The sequence below is a fragment of the Rissa tridactyla genome, chromosome 4 (genome assembly GCF_028500815.1).
Source record: "Rissa tridactyla isolate bRisTri1 chromosome 4, bRisTri1.patW.cur.20221130, whole genome shotgun sequence".
Lineage (NCBI taxonomy): Eukaryota > Metazoa > Chordata > Aves > Charadriiformes > Laridae > Rissa > Rissa tridactyla.
In genome coordinates this window covers 45,041,571-45,053,487 of record NC_071469.1, presented here as the reverse complement: position 1 = coordinate 45,053,487, position 11,917 = coordinate 45,041,571, and positions in this window count along the sequence as shown.

Below are 11,917 nucleotides of genomic sequence, written 5' to 3'. Positions count from 1 at the left end.
AGGAAAATAATGAAATAGATACAGAGTATACAAAACCGTATTAAGCTCCCAGGATGATGTCACCGGCAGGCACTGGGGAAGTCCCAGACTGGACTCAGCGACAGGTGGGAACTGGATTCCACAGATGGAGTCAGGAACCCATGGATCAGGATCAAAGGCAGATGAACAGGCAGGGTCCTCCTTAGACATCGGCCACTGAAGAAAGAGAGTTGACCCTTTGATCCCTCAGCTTTTATACTGAGCATGGGGCAGATGGCGTGGAATACGCCTGTTGGTCAATTTTGTGTCACCTGTCCTGTCCGCTCCTCCCTGCAGGTGGGACCCCTCTATGCTTTTCCACTTCCAACCCTCCAATGGGGCAAATAATGAAATTAGTTGACCTTGGTTGTTATAGCAATAAGTATAAGCAAGAGCCTCTCTGCGTACCATTCCTTGGCACAAACTTGGTCTTATCACTCTGAACGAACTGTTTTAGACACAACATGCTGTTAATTTCAGAGAGTTAGAAGACGCCTAGCTAAGAAATAAAATTACTGAACAGAAAATTGGTTCTGTTTTACCTCAAACCAGGACAGCAGCCTTTAGAAAAAGCCTTCTTTCCAAGCTCTAATGCCTAGAAGATATTTTTCTAACATTTCTGACCACTCATTTAAGAGAAGTAGAGATTTATTTTTTCATGAGGAACAGGAACTAGAAGTGCTGCATGCTAGGACAGAAGTTTTATGTAGTTCCAGGCTGATCACAACAAGTGTATTAAATAGTTTTCAATTCTTTAATACCAATACTTAATTAAAAACTTCTGGCTGTAACAATTTATTCTGTAGCACAAAGGCATTGCCATGTCTATTGTTGTCATCTTCAAAACATTTCTACAAGAAACGTAGAAAAAACATTCTACGTTGTTCAAAACATTTCTAGAAAACATTTCTACAAAATGTAGAAATGTTCAAAACATTTCTAGAAAAATTTTCTACAGAGGAACACAGCTTACAGTGGAGTAAGTAACTGAGCTCAACATCTCTGAAATCCTAGATAGCTGCCTCATCCTTAGATCACCTGTGCCCTTCGATTACTATACATCCAGCAATGATGTTCCTGAGAAACACGTGCCCACTACATGTGGCACATGATACTTCCGGCATCACCAGAAGTAGGCATCATCAGAGAAGGTTTCTTTGCTTCATGTGGAAACATGTCAAAGCCTCAACAGGAGAAAGAACTGCAGAAAATTACAAGGAACTCTGTCTATGAGGCCTGTTCAGCCCTCAACATCAGTGCTGAGGCTAACTATGAGAATGCCAATCAGTGGAAACTGTGGTTTAAGAGCTCCCTGGACACATGACCAACACAAAGCTAAACCGAACCTCAATTTATTTTCAGAGAAGGAAGTTTTATTAACCAAGAAATAACATATCTCTGCTTGCTTTGTTGCTGAACAATTCTCTTGTGCGTGCTTCCCTGATCATAGCTTCGCCCTTGCCTTAAAAGGAACAGCTTCTTCTATAACCTCATAAATAGGCATAGAAAAAGAGAGAATTTCATTCTGCCAGTTTAGTGTAATTCTTTTAATTTTCTTCAAGCTACCTCACTTTTGTTGCATCTGCAGAGATCCTCCAGTCTGACTTTGTCCTCTTCTCAACTCCTACCTGCACATCCAGTACTGCATATATTAGCTACTCTCATCTGATTGCACATCTTGGGTTTTTTGTTGTTTTTTGTTTTGTTTTTTTTTCCAGACCTTAAATGCAACATTGATACATAATCACTCAGTTTTTCATATTTGCTGCAGTTTCCACTGTGGTGGGAGATTTAACAAAGCAGGAAAAAAACCCTCATGATTCATTGAAGAAAAGAATTGGCAGCCAGCCTTTTGATATATTTTCACATTTTACGATCTCATACAGCTGAAATTCTGTCCTTCGGTGGCAGTTAAAGACCCTAAGAAAGGGAAACCATTGCTATTTGGCCAGGAAAAGTGAATTGCTCTTGAACAGCAGCACCTCTACTCTCAATATCCTCTTCTGCTTGACATCTGTGCCACAGGAGGTGAATACACAGTACGTAGAAGTAGCAACTAAGAGCAACGTTTCAATCATTTTTTTGTTGGTGTAATTTGAACGGCCTCATTGAGTTATGTTGCTGTACTTGGTGAATGTAATGATTGTGCAACCGGATGGTGAGGGTTTAAACTGCAGATGACATCTCCATTAAAGTGATTCATGTTGTCATGGGATTAGGTCACAATAACAGGGCTGCAAATGCCACAGTACTTGTCAGAAGCATCTCGCTGCACCCTCTCTGAGTGGTGCCAGTGACACATTCAGGACTTGTTCTATGATACTCCAAGTGTTTAGGGACTAGAACATGACGCACAGAATAAATGGACATCCCAGGGGATCATTAACAGTCTATCAAGCTTTCACTTTTCATTTTAAGTTGACATCCAGGGTGGGTCAATGACAACCATGAGCCCTTTCTATCTGGCCTTGATGGGTTACCCGTGGTACAAGACGCCACAACACAAAAAAGGCACTTAAAATTGGAAGTACAGTAGAATCCAAATCCTAAATAAGCCAGCTCATGGTGCAGACTTTCAGCTGTGAAAACTTTTGTCATGCGCTGTGGAGTGCCAACAGTCTCTCTCTTAGAGAGACTGGGGGCTACTATTGAAGCAGTATCACTCACCAAATGAGATCGAGTGTCTTGGTCCTGTCTCACCCTGATCCATCCCTTGCATATGCTGTCCTAGATACTCTCCAGCTTTTATAGAAAGGAAGTTCTGCTCCCTACCAATGTGCAGGTCCTCGTATGGGCTTATTCAACCCATGGTGTAGATGCGTAGGGTCTTTGTTGGCACCTGCTACATGCTGAATTAGTAAAGGTAAAAAGACAGCAAAAGAGGCCTTCAGAGACACCTTTTGCATTTCCACCAGCATGTTGGTATGATCTAAATCCTTCCCTTGCACAGCTGTAGCATGAATCTAAACAACTTCCAAGGAACATAAATGAAAGTGAGAGAGAAGCACAGAGGTACTGATTTTTGTCCCTTTCCTCATACCCATACGCTTTGGAAGTGGAACGCTTATTTTGCTACCTTTTGCCCAGTGGTTGGTTGTGCTGCCTTCCTTTATTGAATCCATGGATTATTTTGAGTAGTTCTTAAAATCAGGTATACATAGCACTGTGGATTTACACAGTGGGTTATAAATGCAGACATATTTGTCACCTTGGATAGGATTACAGACTAAAAATAAACACTTCAAGCAAATACAACATAAATCCAAAGCAAAGCCATCAAAATACTAATCAAGAGATTAAAAAAAAAAAATTATTTGGGGAGAGGTCATTTTAAAGTTAAAATCAGTGCAGAAGAGCAGACAGGTGAGCAGAAAGAGCGAGTGTCTTTCAAGAGTAGGAGAAACTCTGATGGGAGATGAAACTCATGGGATACTGTGTAAAAATGGAAGCAGGCATGGACAAATATGAGGTGGGATGAGAAGTAAAGGGAAGGACTACTGCAGAAATTACACCAAAAAAAAGAAAATTGAAGCAAGGCTGGGTATAAGAAATATACAAGCGCACACTTCTCTCTAGCCAGACACAAGCGTACTTGCAAGCGGCACAGAACGATACATATTGGCACAGCAAATCGAACCCAGGGAAATCCACTTTTGCAAAGCCGGAGCTTGTGTTCATGCACTCTTGATTGTGCCCCACAAAAGTCTGTTTTTTTGAATGTAAACATAGCCCTCAAAATTATACACAGAAGAACAGGGACAGGACAGAAGAGGACACAACAGACACCCACATGAATCGAGCAATCAGAACATAACCTGGAAAGGAAAGAACAGTCAACTCATCTCTTGAGGACAAAGCTACTTGATCTCCTTTCTCTGTGACCTGCAGGAGAAGCTGCTTTTACATATCCATAATGCAAGCTGCTGGTGGCAAGGTCAAGCATCAATAATTTAGCTAGTTTGTCCACAAGAAGAAAACTAAAATCATTACATGACAGCTTTCTTCTGCTAGCATCTCTCTTGTTGTGAAGTACATGGTAACATGTGCTTGCCCATATACCAGCACTGCAACTGACCTGTTAGTTAGTTCTTCTATCGTTCAAATACTCTATGAAAATACATATACTTACATACGTGGTTATACATTCTATGCACATTTTTTTATGTATAAGAGTCTCCATAATATGTCTAAACATGTAATCCCCTGTGCATGGTTTCTCTCTGGAAATCGTTAGTTATTCTAGTGATGCCTAGAGGCACTTGCAGAACTCCCCTCCCAAGAAAGGAGAGTTTCCTTGTTTCTTGTTCAGTCAGTTTTAACGACTTGACATTGGGTGTCAGGGTACATGTCAGGGTAAGCTGCCCCTCAACTAGATCTATTTGGAACATATTAAGTCAGGCAGCAACAGGAGGTGGCAAGGTATGAACAAAAGATGTAATAAGAAAAGGCACAACTTCTTCCAGGATTTTTCCTTTTACTTTAGACGCTCCTGAAGTCCAAGAGAATATGAAGCAAACAGGGCTAAAATCAAGGGATTGCAGAGGAAGCAGGGACAAGTAGATGTTGGAATATCTGCAGTGAGGCTGTTTGGGAGGACTATTTGTTTAAAAGTAGATTAAAAACTGCAGGGTATTCCATCACTTTTCCTCAGTCACTTTACATTAACAGTCCTCTGATTTTAGTTTCACTGAAGTCACTGATTGACTAATCTAAAAGGAAGAGGAAAAACAGCAGAAAAGCAAGGCAGAGTACCATAGCTTTAAACAGCTATTAGGATGGGGTTGGCAAGCCTCTTCACAGCACAGAACACGTTTGAATGAAGATGAGACTCCCAAACAAAATTAGTTACAGCAATAGTAACTCAGAGGAACTTATAAAGAGAGCACTGAGGGGAGAGGCAGAGAATGTAATTTGGATCAAGATCTCCCTTGATCCAGAAGAGCAAGTTGAATGTCAATCTCTCAGTCTCTCTCGTTATCTGAAAATAAGAATATTTTGTTGTAAATGAAACATTACATTGAAGCCAAATGTGCATTTTTCTCTTTCTAATACGGGGGGTGTGTGTGTGTGTAGAATTAAAAATATGTTACTTCAGTCTGATGTTTGCTTCACGAGATTTAGGATTTGAAAACAGTATTAATCAATAGGCCAATTTCTGTACACCTTTTCTCAGAACCTACAGGATTGTATAGGGTTATCAGTGAAGCAGCACAGACATCCAACTGCTGCTATACAAATGATGAGCAGACTACATGCTTTGGCCTCTTATGAGCCTTGTAACTCACAAGTTACGTAGGCACCACCTAACAGAAGCCAACTAAATGGCCAAAAGTAACATAGGAAAAAAAGGATGTTAAGTCTAGTATTTCTTTTGTTACTGCTGTAACTAAACATTGTCAGGGCAGGGGTTACTCTTCAGTTAGCTTGCATATTCAGTGCCTCATACATGTTTATTATTCATAGACTAGCTGACAACTAGGTAGGTAGATAGTAGGTAGCTGGTACTGCCCACACATGGGCTGTAATAAGCCAAGGAGTAGCTATCACTGAGTCCTAACCTGTTACCTATTGGGAACACAGTTTGTAATCAGTCTTGGCTGCCAATACTGGCATCACTATCATTTTTAAAAACCTTTGATAGATAATTGCAGAAGACCAGAAAGTTGCTGGGAGAGACTCTCGGGGCATAGGTATGTACAGTTGCCAAAAGCTCTACTGGAAAAGCAGAGATGTGATGGCAGCACCCTGCTGTTGCACAATCAAGGACATGATCTGCCTGCCTACAGGTGTTCCCTCTTGACCCAGGCTCCACAAAAGGCAGTGCGATTCAAAACAGCGTGAAAGAACCCATAGACCATCTTCAGTTATTTCAAGAAGAACCACCCACCAAGTTGGTGTTGGCTGTGGTCCTGGCAAGAATATGATGGGAGGGTGAAAAGGAAGAAGAATGAAGGCTCAGGAACACACTGGTCTTTGGCATGAGCAGGATTTGGCTTCCACTCTGCTGCCACCTGGAATGAAGAGAAATTGCTTCCACTTCACCTCAGGATTTTCTATAAACAAGACACAATTATATATGAAACAGGCTAGAAAAAACAAAGGCTGCACTAATGGAGCACTAAAAGGATTTGGTTAAAGTGGAGAGCATGATCTTAGCTGTTAATGGCAAAGCCCCTGGAAATAAAATGTCAGCAGATTCACACCTGTCATTTGCTCTCCCATCCTGTGTCCCCCCCCAGCCCCAATCTCTGGGAGGCACAGAGTCAGCAAAACTCACACAGGCACTGTGCTTAATTCACTCGGGCAGCTGGAACCATACACTTCCACAAGTCCTTCTCTCTCTCTACCATTTTCTCTGCTAAGCAATGATGCCTGCCTGTGAATGGTATGCACTCCAGCAGGAGAAAAGCTCTTCTCTACTTGCTCTCCCAGTGCGAAGGGGAGAGCCTGAACAGTGAGAGCTGTCAGTTCCTATCTTTCTTTGCCACTCAGCTTATTTCCTGATTCCTAAAATGAAGCTGCAGCTGCACTGGATGGATGTGCTTAAATGCAAGCCTCCGGAGATGGGGAAGTGCTGACTGGTGAATTGCCTTCTTTCACCTTGTTCTGATGCCATCCTCTACTCTCTCAACTTTTCTGCTCTCCCCTCCCCCATTCCAAAGGGTGATCAGAAACCTGTTGACTTTAAAATTTTTGACAAGTTAGTTGTCCTTGCTGAATGCTCCCCCACATGCTTCTCTAAAATGACATCTACTCCAGCTTCCTTGAGCTTAAGGGATTTGAAAAGTCTAGGAATTAGGGCCCTGTATGCAGTTAACTGTTCCCACCATCCCACCCCACTCCATCCCCTTCCCCCAAAGAACCACGTCCTAATGATTTCATGTTCTCTATTCCCTGAAGGAATTATTTCAGGTTCCCTGAAGGAAGCAGTTATACTGCAGCCATAGTCCTTCAAGGCACCAGCCTTGAGACCAAAGCCTTGTTATTATATTGGGTTCCCAAGTAGTATCTAAAGTACTAGAGATTTCCATTTGGACATCAGTCCTTCCAAGTGATCTGACTTACATCTTTATCTGTAGTTTTACAATTGTGCAGCAAAGGGATAATATTAGGCATTTATTTTTAAACCTAAAATGAACACTTTTCAAGGATTGCTAAAAAAAAAAAGTGCTATGAAAAGGAGGTCAAAAATAATAAATATGATTTTTAGAACCTAAGAGAAGACGACGACAGAAATTTGGTCAAATCTACAATCTTTAAATGAAAACATATGAAAGTTTGGGGTTTTAAAACACCTCCTCCCCAGCCAATTTCCTACATGATTAAAATCATACATTTAAACAATCTGTTCTTCCTTCTTCCCTCTCCTCCACCAGAAGATATAATTTAAAGATTTTGACTCCTAGCTGTCCAAACAAAATGTTACACAGCAACAGCCCCTACTGCTATCACCAAATCAAAATAGATCTGGGCCATGAAATCTCAAATTTGAGCTTTTCCCTGTTTTCACATTGTATGGGTGAGAAATTCAGAGTCCACAGGTCAGACAGTTTACCACCATGTTTCAGATAGACCCAGTAGAAGTGTGGTAAAAATGAACCCCAGTAGTTTCTTGGATTTTAATGAGAACTTAGTCTGTTACATGTGTTACACCTTAGGTATCTGAAAGGTCTATATGGACTTCAGCAAGAAGCAATCTACTATCCTTTCCAAATAATCAGTCCCCCATCCTTATTAAATACATAGACCAAATCAAAATTTACAGTTTGCCAGCCCTAGAACCAATTCAGCCTCCAAAGACCAAGTGCCGTTCTAGTTACAGCACAGAGTTATCTTAGCCAAAGAAACAGTGAGGCTACCCCTCTACCAAAAGCAACAGGCAACAAATTGGTTAATGTAGCTAATGAATGTGCCCATGAGGAACAGCCTGAATATCATCCCGTGCTGCCTCCTAAACCTGAAACTGAAGGCCTTACTGAACCGGCCCCCTCTCCAGTCAGCCGTGTGCCAGGCTGTCACTGGAGCGGGCTGGTCACAGCGTCCTGTCAAACACATCATGAAGTCATGTCCGATCAGCCTTTTGCCTTGGAGCTGCGGGGCGCCAGTCGCTTCTCCTTAGAGCACCAAGAGGGATGCTAATTCTGTGAGTCACGCTGATAAATTTATGGCATCCTGAGCTCAAAAATGAGAGGTTAATTCACGCAAAAAAGAAGAAATAAGTGAGTGAGACAAGGATGACAGTAAAATTGAGCTTTGCAATCATGAAGCAGTGCTGCGACAGAAGAGGGACTCCTAACTGAATGGTTCCTAGCACAAAACGCTACAGAAGGCACAAGTCCCTGGTACCTCCCTGTTCTTCCTCGAGGATTTTGGAGGTGGCAGACCCCCTCAGAATCATCCCAGAACCCCCTCTCCTCCCACCCATAGTTAAAAGCTCTCAATCTGGCTTCTAGCTAAATCAGCCCCCTGCCTCATATATGCACACCCCATGGCTCCTACACAGCTTTGCTCTCTTTGAGTTTGTTTAGCGCCAACCTATGATGTAAAATGTACTGTGAAAGGGCAAAACATTCTGGTTTTCCTCTTTTCCTACCTGCCTTTCCAACTGTAAGATTATACTAGGATTTTCAAAATAGCTCAAAAAAATCTTTTCACTATCAGTGTATGTCTGAAAATTTGAAAAAAGTTTACTTTAATTTTCACATTAAAAAAACCCTATGATGAAAATCATTCAAATTTTCTTGAGCCTTGGTTCATTTTATAGTGAAACTGAAGAGTCTGGCTTGGCAAAAGTAACAGAGGTAGGAGCATTAAAGTATAGAAAATAAAAAAGACTTACACATTCAAAATTCTTACATAATCTCAGCAGAAGGTAATATAAGAGCTAGAGCAGCTGACATATAACGTGTCCTAAATAGCCTTCTATGAGGGAGGCTACTGTATCCAACCCTTAGATACATGCATCCAACCAAAGTTAAAAGAAAAAAAAGAAAAAAGGAACAGGCTTGCTTCAGGAATAAGTCTCCATTAAGGCTTGGTTGCATTAACTGAACGCAAATGCTTTGGAAAACCACTTTGAAGTTAGTATTACTCTTGGTGACACTGGCAAAAGTACATGATTGTGCTAGCTAGTTAAAATTCGGAGGTTTTTTTCCTCCAACTCTTGTGCAAGCCAATACTAACTGCACTGTAGCAACACCAAATGGAGACCTGACAAAAGCATTATGTAGATGAGCACACAACAAGTTTCAAGAAAATTACTGGAAAAATATATTTGATTGCTACTGGTACCACTCAAACTTCTCAGAATTTCCAATCATCTTACAGGGGGTTTGAAGGAAAATACTGAAATGTCCAACTCTCATAATCATGGTCAGACTTCTCACAAAACAGGCACTCCACATTCACATACTCTACCATCACCACACAAGTACAGTTCACAGCCAGAGGTTAACGCCTAGGAATCTTAATGAATATATATGAAAGAAAACGATACATTCAAAATCAGGAAGGAAAAACTACTCTTAAATGTCTTTTGGAGAGTCCCCATTCTGGTTTTGTTAAGAAAATAGGAGGTTCAGAGTTAAAGTGGTTGAAAATGAACACTGAATTCAATGTCTAATAAGTAAAAAAAAAAAAAAAAAAAGAGTGGTGTTTTCTCAAAAAAAAAAAAAAGGATAAAAAATAGGTTCTTTGTTCAATCAGAGCAAACTTTTGATCAAAGCAAAAATTCATAGAAACCACTACTGCAGGTAACTGGAAAGGTTTTTAGGGTGTAAACAGAGTTGTCATTCCAAAAGCCACGCCAGTATTAGCAAAGTTTAAAAGCCATTTCCTGCCCAGAGAAGACCCAAAATGACTTCACATATAAGGGAAGATGTCATTCTACACAGGACAGATTGTGTGGTTTAAGTGATGTTGGTGGGAAAAAGGTAGATACTGTAAAGAGAAGCACAGACCATATGACTTGAGAGACCTCAGAGTCTGACTGAAGCAGGCCAAGCTGGTACACACACTATGCATTATCAGTAGGAAATTCTCTGAATCTCATTTCCGAGGCCTTTCTTGCAGAAAGTCATTAAGCTCTAATTAATGGCTCTGTGAGGTGGAGGGATCCGCTTTGGCATCCATTAGGGTGGAGGCTCAAATGTCAGACCAGCAATGGCATTAGGCAGACTCTGGCATTTTGCCCAATGCATTGACGCATTCAGCATCCTTTGAAATCTTTAGCCCTGTAAGAAAATCTGCAGGTTTTCTCTCTGCCTGTGTGACGGATAACATCTCTAAGTGATCTGCTGGTCCATTACCAAACACCAACTCTCCACCCCAGCTGAGCAGGAAGAAAAGACTCAGCATGGCCCAGTTGCACAGTCCCTCTCCAAAACAAAGTTAAAAACAGACACAAATTGAACCCTGGAGGTGCCACAGGCCTGGAAAGAGCAAGACCTTTACATGAAGCACTCCCCACAGTTTGGCTAAGGAAGTAACAGAGGAGGAGAGGGGGCAGAAAATGGCCTAAAAAGCTGGAATTGAAGTGCTGCGCTGTCAGCAGGGGCCAGCGGTGGGAAGTTCGGAAGAACCTGCCTGCAAGCAATGTAGGGAAGAATAGAGGGACCACAACTCTCCTCGTACTACATCTGGAGGCAATTCAAAGGCACTGGGCTATGAATTGTCAATTTGATGTTCATTTTCACTGGAACCTGCCAGCCTATCAGAAATCACTGTTAGGCAAGGAACTAAGCCAGAGACCAGCATGCTGACAGCCTACCCTTTTCCACACCAATCATCATCTCTCATTCCCTAGCTGCCTCAGCTCTCTGTCCTTGGCCTCTAGCTCCCATGATCTTCCCTTCTTCCTAATTTGCAGAATTTTGTTACTAAGTCACTCACCCTTAATGAGATAGCCGATTCAGAGTTGCATATTGGACTAACCCAGGTAAAAGATACCAAGCTACCAGTTCACTTCTACTGTCTTGAGTAGCAATGCAATGGTAACATTAAATGTATTTTCCCCTACAACTGAGATACATCACTAAGAGTTGTTCAAAATAACTCTTGTAACTTCCGTCCAACCATGTTTTGCTCCTGGGTTTGCCTGTCCCGTTCCCCAGCCTGTAAAAACGTAGTTCTACTCAATGAAGTAGTACATCCAAGTCCTGGAGACAGAGGAAAGAAAGATGCTGAAACCTCATACTGCTAATCCAGCTGGATTATCATTAACTAAACCCCAAAGGAAGTTCTAGCCAGTGGTCCTCAGGCACCCATAAAACAAAAAATAGCCCTTGTGAAAGATAAAATACATGACTGCATCTCTCTCCTGTCAATGATCTCAAAGCACTTCCCTAATACAATCACAAAGCAACTCTGAAATACCATAGAAATGTGTAGCAACATGCCAGTTTCCTCCATGGGAATGAGGCATGGGATAAGTGAGAGGTCTTCTCCAGATAAAGAATGCAAGTAGTGTTTCCAATGCAAGTTCTAGACAGGGTTGTATAAAACCCGTTTTCCAACAAACAATGGTCAAAGCGGGAACTGAACTCCCACCTTCTGACCCTAAGTCCTGTCCTTTTTAAGCCCTAAACTTCCTTCAGGGCTGCAAAAGATCAAATTATTAGTTTAAAATTCATGACAGAAACATTTGAGAGTTTGGAAGTTTTACTTGCTTTACTTTACTTACTTGCTTGGGAGCTTTACTGATTTAATTTCAGTTCATGGTTGTCATGGGATCTTTGAAAGAAAACTCTTTCTTTGTCCCTTTATTTTCTCACCTGTAAAATGTACATTATATTATCTCCCCTGTGCTTCAAAGTACAACTACAAGAGAACAACATCTTTATTCAAATGTGAGAAGTCACTAAGATGCCTATGGCAATGAGTACAACTATCAGCCTCTTGT